The sequence below is a fragment of the Danio rerio genome, chromosome 25, assembly GCF_052040795.2.
Source record: "Danio rerio strain M-AB ecotype USA chromosome 25, GRCz13ab, whole genome shotgun sequence".
NCBI classification, from domain to species: domain Eukaryota; kingdom Metazoa; phylum Chordata; class Actinopteri; order Cypriniformes; family Danionidae; genus Danio; species Danio rerio.
This window is the reverse complement of record NC_141045.1, coordinates 15,991,983-16,018,906: the sequence shown is the minus strand read 5'-3', so window position 1 is coordinate 16,018,906 and position 26,924 is coordinate 15,991,983. Positions and strand designations below refer to the sequence as shown.

General features: G+C 34.5%; 1 long non-coding RNA gene across 8 annotated transcripts in view; it reads left to right on the top strand.

The window, feature by feature from the left end:
- The first annotated feature begins 602 nt into the window (after nucleotides 1-602).
- Nucleotides 603-26,924, top strand: part of LOC137489337 (uncharacterized) — an 83,862-nt gene continuing 57,540 nt past the window's right edge. For 6 of the 8 annotated variants that reach the window (XR_015526363.1, XR_015526362.1, XR_015526360.1 and 3 more), the window contains exons 1-2: nucleotides 603-953; nucleotides 1,147-1,251. This is a non-coding gene — a long non-coding RNA (uncharacterized LOC137489337). Of the gene's footprint in view, nucleotides 954-1,146; nucleotides 1,252-12,398; nucleotides 15,184-26,924 lie in introns of those variants that run through there. The other 2 variants (XR_015526364.1, XR_015526367.1) reach the window with 2 other exon arrangements.

The window sequence follows — 26,924 nt, the reverse complement described above, 5'->3', positions numbered from 1 at the left end:
GCTGTGTGCTCCTACTCTATTCAGGTAGTAGTGACCAGTGCATAGAGCAAACCGCTTGGTCCCACCAGCAAGAAGACATGATGGAAAGTTGTATCAAAGTCACCGGATTCCCCGGACAAATCTGACTCCCTTTTGAATCTGACTCCAAATTTGAATCGCCTCTTGTTACAGATATGAAATAGTCTGATAACAAGCAGGAAATGTTCATAGGCCAATGACATGACAGAAAGAACAAACATAGAAACGTTGTCTGATTGACAAGCAACACCTAATTATGTTCAAATAAATATAAAACGCCAAATAGGATGAATTTATACCCCATTTCGAAAGTAAAATATACTTTAACATTAAGTGCAGTGTGTGGGTGAGAGGGGGCAGTGTTTCGATGTGATCCAGTTGTGGTTCTGAATGTTGGTGTTGTTTGCTGTATGGTTAAAAATTATGACAGTTAAAGTACCTATATTGATTTCGATTTAAGTGAATTAAAATTGAATAAAACATTAATCTAATATTTTAGGCGGTTTTTGTGTGTTTTGGCGGGTTTTTGTACAGTTTTTAGGCTGGAAAATAACGTTAAATCTGGCAACACAGGAAGATTCGTCATCATTTGGTCTCCATGACATGAGAACCGAGTCACTTGACAAATTAGCTCGCTAATCTCCAGGTAATCTCATTATACCAGTACGTCACGATTAGTGACTTATATTTTAATCATAAAGACTTGATCTAGATGAGTAATTTGTTCGGTAATCTTTATATGCGCTGTTAACGTTACCGTTACGTATTTTTGAGTCATTAATGGCGCCAGTCGTTCACATTTAACGTCAGGCAAACGCGTTTACAAACATTTTACAAAATGTTTTTTTTTTACAAACGAACTCCGAAACATTTTCAAGGAAACCAGTTCTGCTCTTGATTACAAGACCTTGCAAACAAACGGTTTTTCTACGAAGGTACGTTTTGTACACTTTTACAGATTGTGTTACCATATTTATGGGGTTTAACAATTAGTTCAGTCAAGTATCTATTTTAACATTATAACCTTCATAAAACTAATGGTCCTCGTTATTACACGCATGGATTGTTGTTATTGAGCCCATCCATACCTGAAACGCCATTCATATTGCCTTGTTCCTCTTCCCTCAGGTACCATTTACCTGCGAGATGAACTAGACCTGCAAGAAACCAGACCATGACCCAAAAAGCAGAACTGACTGCAAAGATTTGAAGAAACACGAGAGTAGGTAACAGGTAAGAACAAATGACTGAAGCGAGAATATGTTAGACAAGACACTGCAGGCCATTAAGATAAAAATATAATACATAAAACAAAACCTAAATGTTATTGCTATGTACATCTTTAATTGATTGCTTGCAAATGTTTTCTCAAATGTTGTTGACATATGCAAATAGTTAATTAAATATATGCTAATTTGCATACATTTCTAGCAAAAAAAAAACCCTGAACATTGTATATGGTGTTCAGACTTTTAGATTTTACTGAGGAGTGGGCTCTTTGGAAAAATGTTCAACAGATAAATTTGTAATTGGAAAAACACATACAAATGTATTTTCAATGTTTTCTTGTCATTTAGATTGGGGGAAAAACACTTTATATAAAGGCAAAAAGCCCCACACATCTCAAAGTCAACAGATAAATCACAAAAAATGCTTTCTATTTCTTGCCTTAAGTAAAATATAGCATGTTATTTAAATTTGCTTCAGTGTAAGCTGTTCAGAGAGATAAATTATATTTATAACAATTTCATTTAATTTTTTTATTGTCTCACTGATAATTACCACAAAAAATGTTGGTATAGCTGGAAATGCGATGTAACAACAAATGTAAGTTAAAATCACAGTCATTTTAAAGGGCTTGTGTGATCACTGAACAACGCAGTGGTTTCACATATTCAAACCATTCTCGCTGCTTCATAACCCAGTGCTATTACTTCACTCTGATTTCATATTCATAGAAATTATGTGTGGAACCTGATCTGGTCTGCTACCCCTTACGTCTTAAATGAACTCTGCATCCAAATGTGTGAGCATTTTAGCAGATTCACATAAAGACACATTATCATAATAGTACTCAAATGTCAAGTCAAGTCATGCCTCATTGTCATTCAACCACACTAGAGGCCACTTCTCCATACCATACAAGACAGATGTGTACATAATATACGTATGATTTTGTGTCATGTGGTGCGTGTTGTTGACTTATTTCAGCCTCTGTAATGCAATTTAACAACGTCGCATTTGCCACTTCGCATTTCATAATGACAGAATGTTCGGTCACACCAAGCCACCGCAACAAGTAGCTATCACCGCGGATGGGCCCAGATGTGTTAAAAGCACAGAACAATACTTCCACCATGTTTAATAGGTGTGTAACCTTTCAGACTCATCAACCCAGCACCGGAGTTTCAGCATTAGGGCGAGCGGTGTCCCCTTCTGCATTTGAAGCCAAGTGCATTGTATTTGATTTGCTTATTTGTTGAGTTTATGCCCCACTTGGCACCGTTGACGCTAAACAGAGAAACCGTGCGTCTATAGTAAACATGTATAAATATTTGCCACATGACCTCGCAGGGGAATCCTTGCTCATCTTAAGCTGAAGCTTAATGTTATCTTTCATGATGTTTTAAACTTTCATTTAAAGAGTTCTGTACAGGTTATTTGATGAATAACGCTGATAAATAATTCATAATTTTAACTAAACACTAAAATGTGAAGTAAATGTTTTTAAAAGCAATAACTATTTTAATGTTTTTATATACATAAAAAATGTATACAGTTGAAATTAGAATTATTAGCCCTCTTGTTTATTTTTTCCCACAATATCTGTGTAACGGAGAGATTTTTTTTAAACACATTTTTAAGTATAATAGTTTTAATAACTAACTTCTCATAACTGATTTATTTGATCTTTGCCATTATGACAGTAAATAATATTTTACAAAAATTTTTTTAATACACTCCTATACAGCTTAAAGTGACATTTAAAGGCTTAACTATGTTAATTAGGTTAACTAGACAGGTTAGGGTAATTAGGCAAATTATTGTATAATGATGGTTTGTTCAGTAGACTATCAAAAAATATATAGCTTAAAGGGGCTTATAATTTTGACCTTAAAATTTTTTTAAAAAAATTAAAAACTGCTTTTATTCTTGCCAAAATAAAACAAGTAAGACTTTCTCCATAAGCAAAAATATTATCAGACATACTGTGAAAATTTCTTTGCTCTATAAAATATAATTTTTGAAATTTTAAAATAAATCATATTTATATACAGTATATATATTTATTTAATCTTGTGTGTATTGTGTGTGTGTGTGTAGTGTGTAGTTTTTAAAGATTTATTTATCAGATTTTTGTTACATTTAGCAAACAAAAATAAAAAAAGAAAATAACAGTACAAATTATATATATATATATATATATATATATATATATATATATATATATATATATATATATATATATGTGTGTGTTTGTGTGTGTGTGTGTGGATATATATATATATATATATATATATATATATATATATATATATATATATATATATATATATAACAGTACAAAATTATAAAAAAAAAAATAAACAACACTATAACCCTCATACTGTGCAACACATTATATGATGTGCATAAACAATATATGATGTGCATTCATTTTACAAATTAAGCATATAAACAGGTCAGTAACGAAAGTTGAGGTTGGCAGCATGGTGGATTATTAAAGTAAATAGTGATAATGAAAGAATAAGAAAAAATAAATAAATAAAAGAAAGAGAAAAGGGAAAATATATTAAACTGAATAGGCTGGGGGAGACACATTCGTCAAACTTGTGGTTTTAAGTCAAGAATGAGTTGAATTAAAAATGCAGGATGAGCAACCGTTCATTCTACTCAAACTATTTCAAGTTTCAGAGATTTAACATGCTCCAAGAATGGCAACCAAATGTCATAAATTTTATTACTGAACCTCAAAGACTATATAATTTTTTTGTAATTTAACAAAATACACTGCCTAGCTAATACTGACAGAAAATATATTAATTCAGAAAAATTAAATAGTAACTGACAGGTGGGTTGGGCGTTTACACTATTACGTCTTAGTTTTAAAAATGGCATCTTAGAATAAAAATGATCCACGTCCAAACACTGGCATTTCATTTTGGATTCTGAAAAAGCCTTTTTCCACACTATACCGCTGAAAACGTACATTATGTGACCACACACGCAGGCATGCTCTGCAGCATACACGTACGTCTGAGCTCCAGGCAGTCAGTGGGTGCTTTGAGCACAAAGCCCCAGAGAACAGTGCACATTGGATTGTTATATATAACGTGATATTTAATTAATTTTGTCTCTATCTAACGGCTCTTTGGTCTTTTGAATCTTTCAGGTAACGTGTCACAATATCAGTACACTGCTTCAATCTTTCGCTTTCACACGTGTTATCGAAAATCTAGCTCATATACTGTTGGTCGTTCACCTTTTTTACCAATCAAATTTGTCAACGCCATTATAACGACACAGATTAAAAAGTGATTGATAGGTGGTAATTTGTGTGTAACTTTCTTTATTTGGTTTTAGGTAAAACAAAGACCATGTGGGTCAGGTAGTTGAAACGGTAGGCTACAAATAATTAATTTGTTATGAATTATTTAATTGTTCATAAATAATTATTCACCGCTGCCTATGACGACGATGCCATCGTCCATCACGATGTTTCATATTAGACATCGATGCCAAATTGGTCGACATCACCCAACTCTAACTCACAGTCAAGGGGTAGAACTCTAAACTGGCCAGTTAACGGAGAGGGATCAATTTTAATAGATGTAATTGCTGAAAATGAATCAAAAACAGACTCTCAAAAAATAAATGTGGGTATTCTTAACTTGAAGTGTTATTTAAAAAGTTTTAATTTCCATAAGACTAAAAAAAAAAAAAAAATAAAGCGTAAATGTTAGATCGAAAAGCCTAAATTTGAAGCACTTAAACATATAAATATATATTTAAATATGAATGTTACCCTGGTAACTAAATAAGTAACTAAAATAAGTACTTAATTGACAAAAAAGAAAGCTAAATAAAGTATAGCAATCAGAATACTAATAATATAAGTAAAAAAAAAGCCTACTAATAGTGGAAAATATATAAAAAACAAATGCACGGTGTGGGTCCTTTTTTGTTGTCTGCATTAAATTAAACGTTCAAAAATGATTGTATAATGATAGAACACATTATATACTAGTTTAATGTTTCAAATAACATTTGTGAAACCTATTTTAGTATGTAAAATGAACCAACATAATTATTCAAAGCTGTACTTAATTGACTTAAACCTAATTGTTGGCTTCATTTTCCTCCATTGAAAACACTATCACAATGCTTTTCTAAAGAAGTGAAGGAATAAATAATTAACAAAATTATTTAAATCTCAAAGTGATAAATAATATTAATGCTGTCATCTAAGCTACGTAGTACATAACCCTAAAAATGTCTTTAATGACCAAACGTTAAAGTAATTTATGTAACAATAACATTAAGCTTTCTCATTCTATTTGTTAAGTTTTATTTGCGAAAGCATGTGAACAGTCCAAAATAATCAAGCAATTATTTAAAGGCCTTGGAGAGCTATCCACTGGAGAAGGTAGCCCACAGTAGATCACATTAGATAGCAAGTTGTTGCAGAAAGGAAGTTTCCCAGTGCTTCTGTCAGCTCTTTTGGATGGATAACTCAGACCACGCGTAATTATATTATAGCGCAGCTAGTTTGAACCGAGACTGACACATGCCTCAAACACATTAGAGGTTCATTAATGTGTACCATGATCACCTCCAGAACACTACACGGCCTCGTCTCAAAAGGGCACATCTTCATTAGACTTCGTGTGATGGTAACACTTAATTAGAAACATGGATTTGGAGCCCAGGGAGCGCAGCAAATGGAGTTGTTGCTACAAGCCAATCAGATGAGGTGGCGAACACCTTTTCCCAGTATGCCGATGGCCGCGTGTGACTGTGTGTGTGCGTGTTGTTCAGTGGAGCATGACGGCCCCTCCTGTCACCCAATGACCTGTGAGGGGGCCCCAACGAGCGGCGAGTGGTTGTCAGCCTAAGCGCTAGTGACAGGCCCCACTCCGGGCACAGCTGTGCAGGACCCCGCTGTTGTTTTCCCACTGCCTGCTGGGCAGCTGCACTGCTGAGGGGGCCACGCTCTCGTCCTCGCCCCCCTTTTCCCTCTCTCAATCCCTCGCCGTGTCTCTTCCTCTTTAACCCTCACTTCATTTATCTCTCTTTTCGAATTCAACACTATTTAGCAGTGTAAATAGTAGCCGTTTTTAGTGGTTGGAAACGAGAGCTGCCTCCTAATTTTTCAGCCAGTTTTTTAGTTTTTTTCTGAAACACCATATTGAAGTTATGTATTATTTAGGGATGCATTCATTCGTTTTCCCTCAGCTTAGTCCCTGATTATTGCCACAGCGGAATGAACCACCAACTATTCCATCCTATGTTTTACACCTTGGATGCCCTTCCAGCCGCAACCCAGTACTAGGAAACACCCATACACTCTCATTCACACACACACTCATACTCTATAGACAATTTTGTTGAATTTAGTGATGCAGTGATGTGGAAGTTTTGGTTGATACTGATAACACGTTATATTTCCACATTTAATATTATATTATTACTACTATACCCTCAAAAAATGAGTTTTCCTGCTTGTTTGAACTACATATTTAAAATAAGTTGAAACAACACAATTCCTAAGTTTTTTGGGGACAAGTTAATTGTTTTAAATTTTACGTTAAAATTATTAAGTAAACTTAATTGATTTATGTTGGGATGACATGAAGGGATTGTGTGGAAGCCAGGATTTTTTACTGTGTTGTGTGTGTGTGTATATGTGTATATATATATATATATATATATATATATATATATATATATATATATATATATATATATATATAGTTCAGAACATTGAAATTTAAATTAAAGTCTTCCTTTAAATTAAAGTTTTTCTTTAATACAAAATTGACATTACTTGGGGATGTGTCAGTATTGGAGCACTTGGCTAATGCTAATACCTAATAACTCTTTACAATTGGAGTCCAATAAGCAATATATACAATATCATTTTTGACTAAACGGTAGGCAAGGGAGGAAAACCATTTTCAAAAAGTTTTACAACTGCTAAAAAGTTATACGATTCCTAAAGTATATGAAAGTTTTTTAAATCTATTTTTATGTGTTGTAAAGATATTGAGTTTTTGAAACTAATGAAGAAAGCAGAAATCAATTATTTATTTTAACTATTTAGCCTGAAATGGTTAAAATAGAATATACTGTGTTCAATAGGGAAAGAAAAGATGTTTTGTTTGTTTTACCCAGACATTTAAAAATCATTTATTTAAGAGCAGTAACCACAATACTGTCATACTGTAAAACTGTGGTATTTTTATTACATTTTAATTATTCCATCAGAAACCTATACTTTTTTATTTGTTTTGGATGTCTATTTACATCTATAACTTTTGAAAAGTTATTTATAGCTCTATTTTTTTGAAAATATAAACAAAAAAAGATATTTTTCAAAAAAAGCATGCGCATACTGTGCATCTTGCAGTTTTTATTGGCATGCACAAATACCAAAACAACAATGATGAGCTACAGGACTATATGTGTGCAATCATGTAGTGCTTGCTAGTTAACTTAGCTACAATGCCAAATTCTATTCATATTTTGCTATGTACAGTGCTCAGCATGTATAAGTACACCCTTCACAAATGACTCGTTTAATTTCATATTTTGAATAGGAAGCTATACAATATTATATTAGTCAGTGCAAGCCACAGCTTATCTAACAAAATAACTTACAATAACAGTCCAAAAACTAGTCCACCCAAGTGTGTGTTATAGAAAAATATTAAAAACAAATGAAGAAATGAGAAAAAATCAAGAGAAGCAAAAAAAAAAAAAAAGGGAAAAATTTAGTTGAAATTGTGTAGGTTGTAATTTTCTTTTGCAATATTTTGCTTGAATTTAATTGTATTATCTTTCAATTTCTAAAGTTGCTCGGTGACTATAATAATATTTTCATAAATATATCTGTTAAATAAATCTGTTTTGTTTAAATTAATCAAAATACATCGCCTTTATTGACTGTTTCAAAATGGGATGTACTCAATTATGCTGAGCACTGTATACATTATGTACAAAACTAAAATTCATTTTTGAAGAAGTGTCATGTCTCTTTTTCACTCAACGACTAGGGCAGAATCTGAATCTTTTACAGAATAGTTTTTAATTGGCGAATCTTCAGTTTTATTGTAAACTGCTGGTTTGGCTGAATATTTTTAGTTGCTGATTTTCAGTTGAATTCAGCTGCATTTCTACTTTTTTGTAGGTTCCAAGCAGCAGGAAATCTTCTTAGCATCATTAGCATCTGTCATGCGCGCTCTGCCCTGTAACCAGGCTGGGAAAGTGGCAGTTGGGGTTGCAGTGACAACCCCCTGCTCTTACCCCAGGGTGGGCGACAGGCTTGTGGCCCGTGGGGAGCCGCTAATCCCTTAGTCTGTCCTTGGTACTCAGTTACTAGTTCAGGGTCATGTAAGACCTCAATAGTTCATTAAACTCTGACACGGACAGGTCAAAGGCCCCTTTTTTTCTGTCCAGAGTTCAGTTGGCCCCTTTAAAGCTGATTTACATACAAATTTTACATACATTTCTTTGTGCACATACACGGGCTCATTTGTTTGTATTATTATTCATATTTTATCCACAAATACAATACAGTTTGCTGTTCATTCTTTTTTTCTATGCATTAGACCTGCTTTTTTATTTGTAATCAAAACTGCAGGAATTCAAAATAATTGTACTTGACTGAAATTAACTAAAAATAAATAAAAAATGAAGTTAATAAATTAATAAATAAATATACTAAAATTACACTGATAAATGTATAAATGATATATATTCTTACAACAGTACTGTCTGGTTTTTGAATCTGATTGTCTGATTGCTGTGCGATATTTGGCAGTAACAGCACTTGCACTGCCTCTTTACCCCTTGTGTATTACTCCGCCCACATACAGCAACAAGCAGAGAGACAATCTACAATTTGACAAATACTGCTGATGTTGGACAACATAATGTACTTTTGAGGCTTTTTTAGTCGAGCATGTAGTTGTTTAGATTGCAACTGTGTAGTTTATTTATAAGGACAGTGCCTATTTTAAATATTAAAAAGATGTAATTGGCGTTGTCTATCCACAAGATGATGACAGAGACAGCATAAAAAGTCATTAGAGGAGGAAAAATAAAGCGTAATGTTAAATTACAGCAGATCAAATCATTGAAAAACTGGTAAGTGACTTTTTAAGTTGTTCTTTCTCTTTTGTATGTTGTAGTGCTGTATTTATACCATAGTATATAGTGTGTTGAATGTGAGATGGGACTCATCATAAAGTCTGGAGATGGCCATCTGTATCTAATGAGTGTACTGTTTTCACTACTGCAGACTAGTTCAGTAAATAGAAAGAAAGAAGAAATGCCCCCATGTGTTTAGCATTTTTCCTTATAACAAATACAACAGTAATCTGGTTGGGATTCCATTGCTTTGGCTTTTTCTGGGTTAAATTTTGCGATAATACTGGGAAATCTCTGTAGACTGATGGCATTTCATAATCTTAAAATGTCAGAAAAATCTGTTTTGTCATCACTTTAGACATTATGCTAAAGAATCATTCAAACACTAGCTTTGAAGTGACGTTTGTGAAGTAGCAATGGTTTCTGCTGTTCTGACGTCAGCTGCAGATTTGAATTAATGGTGGTGGAAAGTAGATTCTCATAAAAAAGGGTTTTGAGACCTCCATGTTTGATTTTCACACTTGTAGCAGTGCATTGTGGCTGTATATCGTCACTGATGGCATACAATGCACACCTACTGCACTGCTACAAGTGTGAAATTGCTTGTATATATTTATAATTATATATGTATGTGCTGTCAATTGATTAAAAAATTAACTAATTAATAACACTTTTTTTCACACATTTTCGCATTGACAAGACTGAAACTTATAGTTTTGGCTATTCAAATGTAAGTCAGATGCAGACATATACATACATACACGTGTGTGTGTGTGTGTGTGTGTGTGTGTGTGTGTGTGTGTGTGTGTGTGTGTGTGTGTGTGTGTGTGTGTGTGTGTGTGTGTGTGTGTGTGTGTGTGTATGTCTGCATCTGACTATTACATTCCCACAATAATGTTATTATTTTTTACATATTTTTATGATTATAAATTAACATATTGCTTTAACTTTGACAATTCCAGTTTCCAACTATGTGTCCAACCGATTTGTAGCTCATAATTTAACTAAGATTATTGAATATTATTTAATAATGAATTGTACAATAATGAATATTTATTTGAATGGATATTTGTGATGTTGTTTTCATTCTGGCAAGTAACAAAAAAATATTGTAATTAATATACAGTATATCATGTAGCATTCATCGATTGATTGGCCTTAAGGAATTTTTGTCAAGGTGGCGGTGTATTTCAATAACTATATCAATATCAATAATTAAAAGATAATCAGTCCAACATACAACTTATATTACATTCAGTTTCTGCTATCAAATCAAGAAGAGTTTCTTAATTTATTTTTAAATATCTTTCCTTGTTGGATTCTCATTGTTGGTTAATAACCCATACTGCTGGTTTTTGGCATGTGTGCAATGAATGTCCTTCTTTCTCTAAATAGCATTGCATTTTCTCACAGCAGTCACTGAGATTATCCGCTTTTGCTTCATTCACTGCGAGATTAAAAAATGAAAGAGAAGCAGTGTCTGACTGTCTTTGTACATGAGCTGTGGTCTCTTGGGAGAACGACTCATTCTGCTTCGGGCGGAAACATTGTCCTGAGTGTACAGATGCAGACTTTAGTAACAGACAATTTAACACTGCCTCAAAATACACACATACACTCATTCAGTCTTCCAATTGGTACGTTTATTGCCATCTAAATACAAATTGTCTGTAAACAAAGCAAAGCTACGATAATGAAATTATAATCATTCTAATAATGCATGCTGTGCCGTGGATGTAATAATTATGATGCTTTACTGTTTGTTACTGTCCTCAGTTCTCATTAAGGGAACATTTAAATGTTACTTTGGCATGCCTTTTTATTCAGAGGATTTTGCGGGGGGGGGTTTTTACATGAAAGTTATACATTTGATAATTTCATGCATTGCCTGCTGGGAATCACACACTTGGCATTGGTTTGCTTGCCACCACTTGTGAAAAAAGAAAAATCATTAATGAGATTTAACTATTTTTTCAGACAGTATTGAGACTAAGGGTGTTTTTACTTTAAACAATTATGCACGAAAATGGAAAAGACATGGCTTTATCATATAGATATAGACGTATTACGGGTAATATGGATGTGGATACTGTCACAATTATTTTTTTATAGTTTATACAGACATGATGAAGGTATATTTTTCAAAAAATTGCACTTATTAATGTTAACTTATTTGAAGTAAAGAGTGAGAAATCCTGTAATGATTCCAAACTTTTTCCCAAATTTTACCAAAACCCTTTTTTTTAATTTAATGTCTGTTAGTTGAATTATGGTTTTATTTTTTGTAATTTTTAGAAATTATAAAACCGTTTGAACATCCATACTGACCCTTTTTTTGTACTTTTAAGTATTTTTAGTACTCTTTAATGTTGACACTTAATTTTATTAAAATGATAGTTTAAATTGAATCAAAGGGGTAATTAAAAAATTTTAATTCAGCTATCATTTACTCAATCTTGTCTTGTTCCAAACCAGAAAGACACAACAAGATATTTTGAAGAATGCTGAAAACCTGGAACCACTGACTTGCACTTGTGTCTTACTATGAATGTAAAGGGTTAAGTTTTTAAGCTTCATTTAAAATGTCTTATTATTTGGTCGATAAAATAAAGAAACTCATAAAGTTTTGTAACCACTTGAGGGTGAGGAAACAGTGAATAAATTAAAATTTTGGGGCAAACTATCACTTTAAATGCAGTTGATTTACCCATTTTAGCATAATTTAAATCACTTTTTATAATAATAATAATAATAATAGTAATAATAATAATTTGTTAGATTTATATAGCGCTTTTCTAGACATTCAAATCGCTTTACACATTGGGGTTATCTCCTTATCCACCACCAGTGTGTAGCATTCAACTGGATGACGCAACGGCAGCCGTATTGCGCCAGACCGCACGGCACACACCAGCTAATTAGTGGAGAGTAGACAAAGTGATGAAGCCAATGGTAGTTAGGAGACTGGATGCTGGAATTAAACCCCTACTCTTTTTTTTTTTTTGAAGGACATCCTGGATTTTCCACGATCACAGAGAGTTGGGACCTCACTTTAACGTCTCATCCGAAAGATGGTGCTCACTGAGCAGTAAAGAGTCCCCTTCACTATACTGGGGCATTGGGACCCACACAGATCACAGGTTGAGTGCCCCCTGCTGGCCTCATTAACACCACTTCCAGCATCAACCTAGCTTTCCCGTGTGGTCACCCATCCAGGTACTGACCAGGTACAGCCCTGCTTAGCTTCAGTGGGTGACCATGAGAGAGTAAAATTTCATAAATATTTCATCTTTAAGATGCATTTAAAATATACCGCAAAACTCAAAAAGTGCATTTTAGTTCATTATAGTACATTATAATAAATTATAATAAATAAGTAAAACTTAAATGGCCTTTTATGCCATTGTTATTATATTATCTGCAAGCAGTTTTATTATCTGCATGTAGTTAGAAAAGTATACTTAAAATAAATTTAAAACAACATGACGGAGGGTTTATGATGAGGTTATTTTCAATTTCGGGTGAACTAGCACTTTGATTGTACTCATTTTTAGGGTTTTTTCTTCCGTTGAATTCAGTTTTTCTAACATTGTGGCCTATGGTGATGACTACCAGCATTTTAAGAATTTAAAAGCAAATAAAGGCAAAATAAAAGTAATACCCGTGATCCCTTATGACAGATTGAGGTCAATCAGGTACTGTATCAAAGCTAAATTATTCTTATTTTTAATTTTGCAAAAGTAAGATACCTGCTTGTTGCAACCTATTTAAAAATGTATATAAAATATAGTATTTTAAATACACAACAACTGCACAAGCAATAACCCTTAATATTTAGAAAGTTTCATAAGCTATGAAAGAGAACTCTCATATAAAGTAATAATTTAATATGAGCCATAAAACGTATTGTCATTTACTCTTTTAAATGACAAGATTCCTCTTCTTCGAATGTTTACATCATTATTCTCCAGTCACATCCATTTTATCTAATTGATTATTTTAGTTTCATATACGACTTTACAGTATAAAAGGCCTAGATAAAGAAAATTAAATGGGTTTTTATGCCATTATTATTATATTATCAGCAAGTATAGTCTGAAAAAGATATAATATCTTAAATACAAAACAATTGCCCAAACAATAATCTTTAATATTCAGGAAGTTTCATATCTGAAACCTTGAATATCTTGAAATGTCAGATAAAGTAGTAAATTAGTATGATCCATAACACTTATAGTCATTTACTCTTCTTAATGACAAGATTATTCTTCTATGAATGTTTACATCAGTGTTATGCAGTCACATCCAAGTGCCATCAGGCTTGTTCCCGGCCCCAGAGGTTACATTGCAGTAAAGCTAATTAAGAGCTAGCCTCTTCGCTAGCCCAAAGCTAGCACAGCAACACCCATTACAACCTACCACATCAAGTGTACAGGCCATGACCAAAAGTTATATCCAGCTTTTTCAGAGTTGCATCGACATGTCAACCGTCAGACAATAAAAACACACACAGCTGAACCTCCACATTCACTCCATTGATCCATTTTCTACACGAGTAAACAAATCATCAAAGCGAAGCCCCGCGCCACAAGGTGGGTGGTGCAGCCGTGGCAGTTTTGCGTTCGTCTGAGATTCAAAGTGTAACAGGCCAACGTGGATGTTTGTATCCACGCATTTGTGTAGACCTGTGTGTGCGTTGTTGCTGTATAAGGGGGAGGGCGGTGTTCTGCACCCTTTCTCACACTATCCCCAATGGTGCGTGGCTCTGTGAGACTGCGCTTAGTCAAGCAAGCCGCCCATGCTCACTGGCATTTCCTAAATGCGGCCCAGCTGGAGGCCGACTCTGAGTGGCACACACACACTCTCTTAGCGGGAGAGGGAGGGACGGGCGGAGAAGGAGGGCGACTGATGGAGATATGCCCCTCGTTCGCCATCACCGCTACCATTAGCCACTGCAGCGACGCATTTGATGCACATTTCCTGTCACAGTGGTCGAGCTCCATTTCGAATTAATTTTCATCAGCCGACTGTGTGATGCCCTTTCTTTTAAGTAATGTCAGTGTCTTTTTTTAATGGTATTTCTGTCAAAAGTCTCTAAAGGTAATAAATGAAGCTTACGGGGGTAGGTGGCACGTGGGCGGCTGGGGGGGCAGATGGAGATAATTGACTTTCTAGAAAGCTTCGGAAATTATCTCAGGACTTCAGTCATTAATGTGATCGCAAATCGCTTGGGGAGGGGTCGTGTATGCATACAAAATGCAGGCCAGACAGCAAATAATTTGATTTTTTATTTTTTTATTTTTTTGGGGGGAAGGGAGGAAGAGGTAGGGGGGTTGTGGTAGTCAAGTTATTTGGTGATTGTTCAGTTCAATTTAATTAAAGTTTACAAAAGCTGCACATTAAAATTAAATCCAGAAAAGTTAAGGTTAATAGTTACTATAAATGTATTATTTACTAATAACTTATTTACTAATAACTAATTAACTAGTAACTAATAGCTTAGTTAACAGTTAAAGTTATTATATATAAACGTAGTTAACCTGCAGATATTTAGTAAATAGGTGATGTACATGTGTACATGTTCATTAAAGTGTATGTGTGCATTAAGTGTATGTGTTGTCCTTCGATGGTTGGCTTCATCTCTTCACAGGTCTTGGCTCTCATCAAGTGGCACTGCACAATCTCTAGAGGCCTCGGGATGGGCATCCCCACAAGGAAATAAAGACCAAAGAAAATAATTAGTGTAGCTGCTGTTCATACTGTAGTTGAACAAGATATATTAAATGTCAATGTCAAAATTAAGTGCTATAAATTAAAAATAGGAGTCATAGAAATACAGGTGCCATATATGAGAAGGCCTGACCTCCTAGTGTTACTACCAGAAGCCCTGAGTTTTGAGATCTTAAAGAGTGGGTTGGATTGTAGCAAGACAGAAGGTTGATTATATAAACAGTAGCTACAATATTTAAAGCTTTATAGGTGAGAAGCAATATTTCATAATCTATACAGATCTTAACAGGCAGCCAGTGTACGAAAGATAAAATTTGGGTGATATGGTCCTATTTTCTTGACCTGGTTAGAACTCTAGCAGCTGCAAGACGCACTAACTGAAACTGGAGGATTTGGGCAACCAGTGAAAAGACTATTACAGTAATCCAGTCTAGAAACTATAAAATCATGAACTAGCTTTTTGTGTCTGAGATGGATAGCATGTTTTATATCTTAGCCATATTTCTCATATGACAGACTGCTGTCTTTGTGACGTAGGAGATAAGGTTTTCAAAAGTTAATTTGTGATTAGTCGGAACATAAATTTCAGTATCCAGACAATGACCATATTAGCTTAAATGTGCTGTTAAAGGGAACGTTTATTCAAATATGTCATTGTTTACTCAAACTTGTTAAAACACCTTTGAGTTTTTTTTTTCTGTTGTTTACCACAAAAGAAATTTTTTTTTTAAATGCTTGTTGATAGTACCCTTAACATCCATTTATTTTCTATCATGGATGGGTATCAGCTACCAGCATTCTTCAAAGTATCTTCTTTTATGTTCAACAGAATAAAGAAACTCAAATAGGTTTAAAACCACATGAGGGAGAGTTAATGATGAGGTTATTTTCATTTTTTTGGTGAACTAGTCCTTCTCATTCTCTGGACTTTTTCCCCATTGTATTCAGTTTTTTTGACATTGTGGTCTTTGGTGATTACTACCAACATTTTGAGACTTTAAAAATAAAAACAGGCAAAACAAAAGTAGTACTTGTGGTCTCTGATAATACATTGAGGTCAATCAGGCATTGGATCGTAGTGTGTTAAAATGTTAAATGTTGCAACCTATTTGAAGTGTTGTAAACTAACAGCCTCAGCTCACATTTGAATTTATTCACTATGTGAAGTTTGTTTGTTAATTGCAATGTTATAAATAATGTTTAGTTTCTTAAAGAGGCTGATTGTTTTGCTTCATAATATTGGCAGTATTGGCAGCCATCATGAGTATTAATTTTATTTTGCCTGCATTTTTTTATTACTTCCTTTTTTATAAATCACCAAGCATCACTGTTTTACGTTCACATTTATATATATATATATATATATATTTTATGACTTAATTTGCAAACTTGTATTTCTTTACAAAATATTTCAAACTTTAAAAATGTGTTTTTGTTTTCTTTTTTTGTTGTTTTTACAATTGTGACTTATCTTAAATTATAACTTTACTATTTCACAATAATGACTTGCTACTTTCTTTGTCAAAAAATTGTATATTATTTGTTGTATAATTACAACTTCATTTCTCAATCGAATGGCAATTAATTTTATTTTTGCATTTTCAACTTTGTTTGCAGTTTTGTAAGTTCATCAAAATTGTGATTTAACATCTCACAGTTGTGACTCCATATAGTTTATTAAATCTACAGGTTTACTGTTTCTTACATTCGCAACTTTGTTTCATATAATTGTGACTTTGAATCTTTGCAAATTAATATCTCAATTAATTATAAGTCTTTAGCTTTAATTTTAAAAATTGCATTATTTCTCACAATAAGAGTTCATATATCAGATATATCAGTTCCAAAAACATTGTCAATATTACTATTATATCACCACATTTAGCTAATAAACTTGGTGTTCTACATTTCCCTGCATAATTCCCTTCCATTCTGCCATTTAAACACAAAACTACCTCTGCATGGCTTGTAATGTTTTTCATCATATGCACAACAGTACCTGTCTGAAATATTACGGCCCAAAAGGTTGCATTACAGCAACTGTCAAATGATCAAGCCTGTTTATGACCCCAAATAGTGATTCTTATGACTTTTCCAAGTGATTTACTTATTCAGGCGTTAATAGCAACAGCAACACTGCCTCGTTTCTGCATAATATTCATATACGCTATTGGATATAATAGAGCTGTCTAGCTAATTATTAGTCATCATTAAACTGTCCCTCAAAGGTTTATTCTCAGCTCATATTCATTTCATTCCTGAAGGTATAATCACGGCTCAAAGAATAAAGGCTTGCGGTTTAATTATTCTGTGTAAATACTTAAAGATACAGCGATTTTATTGCCTTAATACAGCTATGCTCTAGTTAAGGAACCTCTAGGCTTTATCTACATTTTGAAATAATGTTTTGTCATCTGCATTAGCAGTTTTTCATTGTTCCCTTTTAACAATGAAACTCCAAACGGAACACATTACTGGGAAATTGCAGCATGATTTTTCTGTACAAATATTTAAGATAGTACATGGATTTTACTGCAATAACACAGCTATTCTCTGATTGAAGCCCATACACATGAAATACTGAATGCATTGGCATGATTTCACTGTTTGTACACAATCATAGTTTTGTAGTTATTTTTGTAGTTGTAGTCGATAAATGTTAGTTAGGCATTTAATACTTTATATAAAAGGCTTTTTTGGTTATGGCAGCTCAAAGATGCCTCTCATAATTGCTCAGGTGTGAGTTTTTCACAGACTTCAACAGTGAAAAAATCTTGATAGTTCTGTAAGTCTCGTCTGTCAAATCTGATCTTTATTTTGTATTTGATATTGGAATCAAGTCAGGTGATAGGCTGGGTCATTCTACAGCTTGATTTTCTTGTGATGAAAGCATTTGAGAGTTTCCTTGGTTGTGATTTGGATCAGTCTTGCTGAAATGTCCACCCTGGTTTCATCTTCATCCTAATAATGTAGATGTTGGACTGAACCAGCTAATTTAAATTTACATTGAGGAAGTGCAGAGGGTTGGTGAAGAAATACTGAGAGATTTCAGCTGCTGTCTGGGCTTTCACTGCCTTTTTACATCTCCCTTTCTTCATGTGTTCAATACTTTTCCCCTGCAACAGTTCATTTTATTATGCAGAACTTAATTTGTAAACTAATTAGATTTGTTTTATTTGCATTTATAGATTTCTTTGGTTGTTACCAACATCTGGGGAAAATTTTAAGTCAATGGAATCTTTAGAAATATGTTTTCTGAGAATAATGGTGATGTGTTCAATACTTATGTTCTTCTAAAATATGTTACTATGCTTGGTTCATACAAAATGCAATGGTAGACACAATTTAAAGTGAATTCCACATGTTTGCAGAAACATTCGCACACCATATAATTCACCTCATATGTGATTTACTTGCACAAATACTTAATTACACATTTGGTGTTAACTTAACATCATAGGGAACGTTTTGTAATACGTGTCAGATAAATTTATTGTAAAACCCAAAAGTTTAGGGGACCTCAAACCATTTGAGGAAACAGATTGCAACAAACCATTTAAGTTCAAAAACTAGTCCTAATGAGTTCTGTTAACTTAATTTATTTGAGTAAACAAAGCAATTTGAGCACAGTAAAACCCAATAAATGAAGAGAACTAAACCGAGTACTGTAAAACTCAATAAGTTAAGGCATCTCAAACCGATTGGAAACCGATTGCAACAAACCATTTAAGGTAAAAAAGGAATCTATACGAGTACTGTGAACTTGCTTAATTTAAGTTGAAGTAATGATGTATTTAATTAACTGATTACCTTCATCACTGAGTACAAAACTCGTTTCAAATGTGTAGAATTAGCTTGCAGTAAATTTTAAGTTAACTCAACTACACTATTCATTTGATAAAGTTGACTGTTGGGTTTTACAGTGTGTCCTTGTTGTACACATCCTATTGTCCTACTGATCACCTAGCTATCCTAAACCCATCACTAAAACCAACCAATAGTGTTTTAAACAAATTGACAGAATATTATACTTTTTTGTCAATAATATGTCCCTGCAATATCATTAGTGTGAAAAGGAACATTTTGTATTTCTACCTAAAAACCACAGTCAAACGGATGGTTTTGCAGTTTCACAAAAATGTAGGCTAAAGCACATATTTCCATTTGAGCCTGCTAGATTCTCAACCCCCACCCCCCTCCCCCGCCCCCCCACACACACCACCCCCCCTTAAAATTATTTACTAAATTTATAACGTTTAGTAAATATAAAACATAAAAAAGCAATTTGTAAAGCATTTTAAAAGTCTTGTAAAACATTTATTAATCATAGTTTAGCATTAACTAATGCATTATTAAAATCTAAAGTTGTGAACTTTAACATTCAATAATTTTTAAAGTTGAATAAACACCGTAGAGTTTGCATGTTCTCCTCGTGTTCGTGTGGGTTTCCTCCGGGTGCTCTGGTTTACCCCACAAGTCCAAAGACATGCGGTACAAGTGAATTGGGTAAGCTAAATTGTCCATAGTGAATGAGTGTGTATGGATGTTTCACATTGATGGGTTGCAGCTGGAAGGGCATCCACTGTGTAATACATATGCTGGATAAGTTGGCAGTTCATTCCGCTGTGGCGACCCCAGATTAATAAAGGGACTAAGCTGAAAAGAAAATGAATGAATGAATAAACAAGAAATGTATTACGAAAAGAAATTTACAAACATGGACCATTATTTTAAAATGTTCCCAAAAATGATCTTGAATTTTGTGTATAAAATGTAGGTGCAAGGTGATACAAACGAAAAGTCCATGACATAGCAGTACTGTGGCAATACTGAAATAATATAATAACACTTCTTTACTAAAACTCTGATACAGGATTTGTGTGTCTGTAATTACGTTAGGCCATCTCTTTGAATCATCAATTGTTCGCCTTAAAGCAAAATAAAACAAAAAAATAACGGTATTATTATTTTGCGTAAATATTTAAAATACCATTTTTATTGCAACAACATAGCCGTACTCTAAGTAAAAATAGCATATCTACACAAAAATTTGGGCTTTCAATGGCAATCTAATAGACTTCCAAGAATAATCAAAACTAAGTCTTCAAATGAACTGGTAAAATTTACATAAACAAGTGTAGTCAGTCACTCCTGTTTATTTGGTAACTAGTTTTGGGATGTTTTTTGATGTCTGACAGTCCAATATCAACTTTGTTTTAGCCAAGCCGTTTAGATGTCTATAAGATGTCTAAAAAGTGCTTACCATACATAAGAAAATGCTTGCTGTGTGTGTTCCATTTATTACCAATAATTCATTCTTTTTTAAACGATATAAATGCACATACAGCACAGTAGAATGTTATAGCAGTATTACAGACATATTTTTGTTAAAAACACTAATTCTCTACATAAAGCAAGCTTTGTTCTATCTAAATTGTGAAATGATGTTTTGTCATCTACTTAAATTGTCCATTGTTTTCCTTCAAACAATGGAAGCACAAACATAATCATGTAAATTGTCTGCAAAATTACAGCACACCTGTAACAATTGACTCATTCCACTTGTTTTTGAATCCATTGTTCCACCAGCGACATGGAGAAAAAGAAAACATGGAACCCCTTCAGCACACGTTCAACATTTCGCATAACTCTTTTAATCATTCTGCTCGTGCTCCTCGTGCATTGTGTTTGAATTATCCAGCTCTAATGTGTTTTTCATTAACACAGCTCTTAAAGACCCTGTGCGCTGTTGGTGGGTGTTGTGTTGACCATGTCAGATCCAAGTAGGGAAAGAGAGAGAGAGCAACTAAAAAAAAAAAAAAAACTTTCTAGTGCCATTTTGTTATGTGTGCACTGTAATTAACTTGCCAGCAGTAGCACATTAGTGTTGCATTAAGCTCTCAAGAGCGCTAGGTAAACAACAGGAGCTTGTGTCGGCCGTGACTTGTGTTGCTTTAGAGACTCGGTGACCCCCATTAGAGCGATGCCCTCTTCCTGATGCCCACAAAAGCGGGCAGGGCTTTAACTGTCACCCTGGCACCACTGGGTGATGCCCACCATTCTGCCTTGGTTAATTATTATTCCTCTCTTACTGATGTGGCTCATTATGTAGAAGTTTTGCCCAGGCTACTGTCTCTTCGTAAGGGTTTCGTAAGGATAAGGATGAAGTCAAATCTATGCATTCTAATTAATATTTGGTTATGATATAAACATTTCAAGTTTAACTGTTCATTTAATTTAACTATTTAATTATTTGTTTTGTGTTGTAATTTTAATTATCTAGGAACAAAGTCTAAAGTGAATTAAAAAAGCATTAAGGTCGAGTCTGAATCCACTTTTGCTTTTTTTAAGGATGGAAAAATAGGCTCTGCACCGTGGTGCATGGTCTAACAGGGTTGTGCTTATTCTCTTGATGAGTTATGGGTGTGTTTTAAGAATAAACCAATCAGAGTCTCATTTACCTTTCCCTTTAAGAGTCAGTTGCATCGCACCATAGTGCATTTGTTATTTACACGTTGAACTTTGTAAGTGAACGCTAAAGGCTTCATTAGTGAGAAAACAATTAAACAGTAGAGCTGCACGATTCTGGCTAAAATAAGAATTTCGTTTTTTTTTTTTTTGCTTAAAATAAAGATCACGATTTTCTAATGATTCTGTATATGTAAAATAAAGGTACGGAAAAAATAAACATATGGCACAACATCGACAATAATTTTATCTGTAGGTCTACTGGTTTTTATAAATAATTATAATAAAAAAAATATAAATAATTAAAAATAATTTTATAAATAAATTATGATATTGAATTATTATGTTTGAGATATATGCTTGCTATTTGTCATTTTAGTCAAATTTATTCACTGTTAAAATCAGACATTTGTCATTATCAGATTATATTCAACAATAGGCTAGAGTAGTTATACTGAAATTGTAAACATTTATTTTCATGCACAACTGTGGGTTCGCTATGAAAGAAAAAACATTAAATGCTTGCCGTAATCATAAATCTAAACTGCGATATGATCATTTAAATGAAGTGCACTCTTTCGGTGTCAATTTGACTGCTAAGTGCTTGTTCATACTTCGTGCGCGGCTCCCAAACCATCACTCTGTGCTACAAACAGAATATTATTTACAACTGGATTACCTGTTACTTGCAACATATGCAGGTTCTGTTCACTAAAGTAGACGCGCGTGCGTCTATCATTAAGTAGAGCGCGCGCACGCCCTCTCTGTGATAACAGCTCACGGTCAGAAGCTCACGTCACGTGTGATTTCCCGGCCGCGAAAACATCATTATGTGAAGACAAAAATGGCATTTTTAGGTGAATTATACCTTATAAATACATTATGTGACTCATTCAACATCATTTGGAGGTGTCAATGTCACTGAGCAACGTATGTACCTTAGATCAGCTTATAGCTGGTTAATGGCACGGTCTGTTTTAGTTTCTCAAAATAGCAAAGAGCCAATATTGTGTCTTAACACACCTTCTTTCTAGACTGGGAAACCCATAAGTCTACAAAGTGGTGCAAATAGATTAACTGTTTAAACAATGTGGCGCAAAAGGGGAAAATAAGAGTCGCGTTGGTCTGAAAATGCCAACAAATCGCCCCTAACACGTCTTGCGCCTTAGTGTGCTGGGTGTATGACAGGGCCCAAAGTTTATTATAGATTTATTGTGAAATTAAAATCAATTAAACATTTAAGATTTTTTTTTAACATTTTTTTGTATATAATGCCTTTTACAATGATGTTTTTTTTTAAATGAACATTTTCCTAAAACGCTATTTATTAATAATATTATAAATAAAAAACTTCCAATGACCTTATTCAGTGATCAGGTGATTTGTTTACTACTTTATTTTTTGAATAAAGAAAAACATTGAACATTAAACATTTTGTTGCAAATAAAATATTAGCTATAGCTATTTTGGGGGGAAACGGTGGCTCAGTGTTTGGCACTGTTGCCTCACTGTCGTTTGAGTCCTGGCTGGGTAAGTTGTCGTTTCTGTGTGGAGTTTGCATGTTCTCCTCTGTGTGCTCTGGTTTCCCCCACAGACCTAAGACATGTGGTACAGGTGAATTGAATAAACTAAATTTTCCATAATGTATGTGTGCGTGTGAGAGTGTATTTGTGTTTCCCAGTACTGGGTTGCAGCTAAAAGGGCATTCGCTGTGTAAAACATGCTGGATAAGTTGGTGGTTCATTCCACTGTGGTGACCCCTGATAAATAAGGGATTAAGCTGCAGGAAAATGAATGAATGAACAGCTACTTCATTAATCATTCTGATTCATCATTGGTTTATTGTTCAAATTTTGTTGAAATGCCTACAAACGGCTGCTAAAATAGCAGGTTCTGTACTGACAATTTGCCCCATTAAAGGTGAATTTTGTTTCTAAAATGTTTGCCCCTAAAAGTTTCAGTTGCTAATGCTGTTTTTAGAAAACATTTAAGAACTACAACTTCAACTTTCTAGCAATTTTAGCACGGATTTGGCGTCCGTTTCCAACAGCTGTGACATTTCAACTCGCCCTGAAACATTCGGACACCTCACACTCAGTCATCCGTCCATTGTTTGTGTCCATTACCCTTCCTCTGGTTCGCACAGTCCTGTCAGCCGTGATGCGCAGTGGAAGCGGCGCCCAGCAGCACCGGCTCTGCGTGTCCTGTCAGGTTTGCAGTATAACTTGTGTCAGGAACAATCTGTTGGCGATTTGTCCGTCTCTGGTGGTGTCCAGCCAAGCGGCAGGTCTGCGGCCCTCCTTGACCTCAGGTGATGCGACCCACTGCCCTGTCACATGATATTTGCAGACAGACCTGCGTTTGTGAAGCTGTGTGTGTGCGTGAGTGTTTGTGTGTGTGAAACCTGTAGGCTGTTTGTACAGTAATTAGCTACAGTAGGGAGGAGGTGGCAAAAGTAATGCGAACAGACAAGAGTTTTTACACTTGAAAGAGAGATCATACACACAGAGAAAACACACACACTCTAATTTGAAAGTTTTTGTAGACTGGCTTTAAAAATACATATTTTCTAAAGAAATTAGTATTATAGTGCTGAATTCTAGTGTACGGTACATGATGAGGACTATATTGGTAAAGCCTAGATCAGATACACTGCCGGACGGAAGTGCGATATGCACATTAACATAGCAGCATTTTTTATGTCAACTGTATAATAATAATTAATATTTTTACAGCACTGTAACAGTTGGGTTTAGGGTTGGGGTAGGGGTAGGCATTAAAAAATACAATTTATTGGATAATTTCATAGATAGCATAAATAATACTCGGTACAACTACTGTTTCTACCTGTGACGGTTGGGTTTAGGGTTGGGGTGGGGGTAGGGGTTAAAATTTACAATTTAATATTATAGATAGTATAAATAATACTCTGTATAATTACTGTTTTTAGGGTTGGTGTAGGGGTAGACATTACTAATAAATTGGAAATTTAATAAATAATTAAATTATTCTCGTTAACTTTCGGGCACAACCATAACCGATCTAGCAACAACCGACTATGTTTTATTTATGTGGCTTTCATACTGTTCTAAATTTGTAAATCTCTTCAGAATGACTTTGCGTTGCTACATCTAGTATGGATGGAAAATGCATTGTATTTTGCAATATATTATTATTATATGCATTACATTAGATTTAATTTGAGAAGTTTATTTATAAGCTAATTTCGAGAGGATCGCTTGCATATAATCGACCAAGGATGGTCCCATATTAGCCATCACATAATTTACCAATCAGACAAATCCAAACATGCATAAATATCTAGATTTTTTTTACCTCAAGCCGCGGTCACGCTAGAGTTTGAGCATGTAAAACTACAAGATGATTAAACATTAAAAAAGCGAGCGATTTGTTAATATTTTACATTTCTGTCCAGAGAGATCATGTTTTGATCTTCGATTGGTCTTACGCAATCACATGATGTGATTTCGCAGGTCAGAGTTTCCTAAGCTTGAACTTTCCAATGCAGTGAACTGTGAAACTTGTCGCAAAAGCTTGCGTTTCCGGTCTGCTGCATTCGCATCAGTCTGAATGGAAGTCTCTGGGGAGAAAAGTCCAGTGTGCGTTTGAGTGTTTTTAGTACTGTGTTACGAATGTAACCGCACCCACTGCTGATAAACGATATTATATTGAATCGCAACAAAACTTTTGTCAATAACAATGATAAGCTCTGGACTTTTTTACTATATATTGAGCCAATCACACAGCTGAAATGTGCAGTAATGGGAATATAAATGTATGTTAATATTAAACATGTACTGAAATGTTGGCCACCGAAAATTTTAAATATGTTATGTCAGTTAATGGACCCTCTTATTTTTGTGGCTTCAGTCATTTTTGGTGTACGCTCTTAAATCTGGAAGCAACAACGTATATCGAAATATATATATCGTTATCATTCAATAGGAAAAAAATTATCGAGATTGCATCATTGCCATATTGCCCAGCCCTAATTCCACAATGGCAATCCCTGATACACAAAGGAATAAACCAAATGGATGAATTTAGGAGAGCCTTTCTGAGCTCAGACTCCCCTTTCTCCTAATGAAATGAAAAAAGGGGTAACCTAGGTGCCCTTTAAGTATGGAATATATAGGTCAGCAGCATGCAGTGAGTCATACATATTTTAGCTATATGGCTTCCATACATTTCCTCAGAGGCAATCATATTCTGGGCCTCAGAAAAATAATTTTTAAAAATTAATTAAATTAAACTAATTGACTAGGTAGACATTCTATCTCATACTAGTTTTGTCACATTAAAATCTAGAAAGTTAAAGTGGTACAGCATTAGAACATATGTGTATTTAGAAATGTGTTTGTCAGATTAGGCCTCTGTGCAAAATCTCTTCAGTCTATCTCTAACCATCACAGGAAACCTCAGCATGTCCCAAACGAAAGGCAGGCAGAGTGACACGACCCTGTGTGAGTGTGTGTGAAGTGCTCACTGTGGGGCATGGACAGCAGCTGTGTTCGTCCACTCAGGGCTGTGCATGTGTGTGTGTGTGTCCTGGGGTGTGAGGCTCTGCAGAAGGTGGTTTAGCCACAGCTTGGCAAAGTCGTCTGTTTGCTGAGGAGGTGACCAGGAACCCTGGGGGAACTGAAGAGGACACACACGCAAAAACATGCATGCAATCCAGGACACACAAACATTGCAAACTATGACATATATAATTATATATATAAATGCACAGACATGCGGAAACACACGCACAACACCTCATGACAGGTGCATTAGGTGCACATTACATTAACCGCGCTCATTAGAAAAACAACTTAATTACATGTCAAAGAGCAAATTTGAGGAAGAGAATGAAGCTCTCAATTGTGTTGTATAGAGTATTAGCTTTTTCTGTGTGTAGGTGGTAAATAAAACACAAGTTATATGATTGCTAACATTAAAGATATAAAGATTTTTTTAAAAGTCAATTGTGTGTGTCTGTAGCTCAGATATTTTAGTATTTTAAAAAAATTGATTGGATCTTAATGCGTTTTTAGGACATTTATTTATTTATTTTATTTTCAGCTTAGTCCCTTTATTAATCAGGGGTCACCACAGTGGAATGAACCGACAAATTATCCAGCATATGTTTTTACGCAGCGGAGGCCCTTCCAGCTGCAACCCATCACTGGGAATCACCCATACATTTCCATTCACACACATAAACTACAGACAATTTAACTTTAACTCTCGCCACTTCCACCTCTTCATCCTGCACCTGGACTCACACTGTATCAGCCACTCTGTAAACTTAAGACCATGGGTGGTAGGGCTGT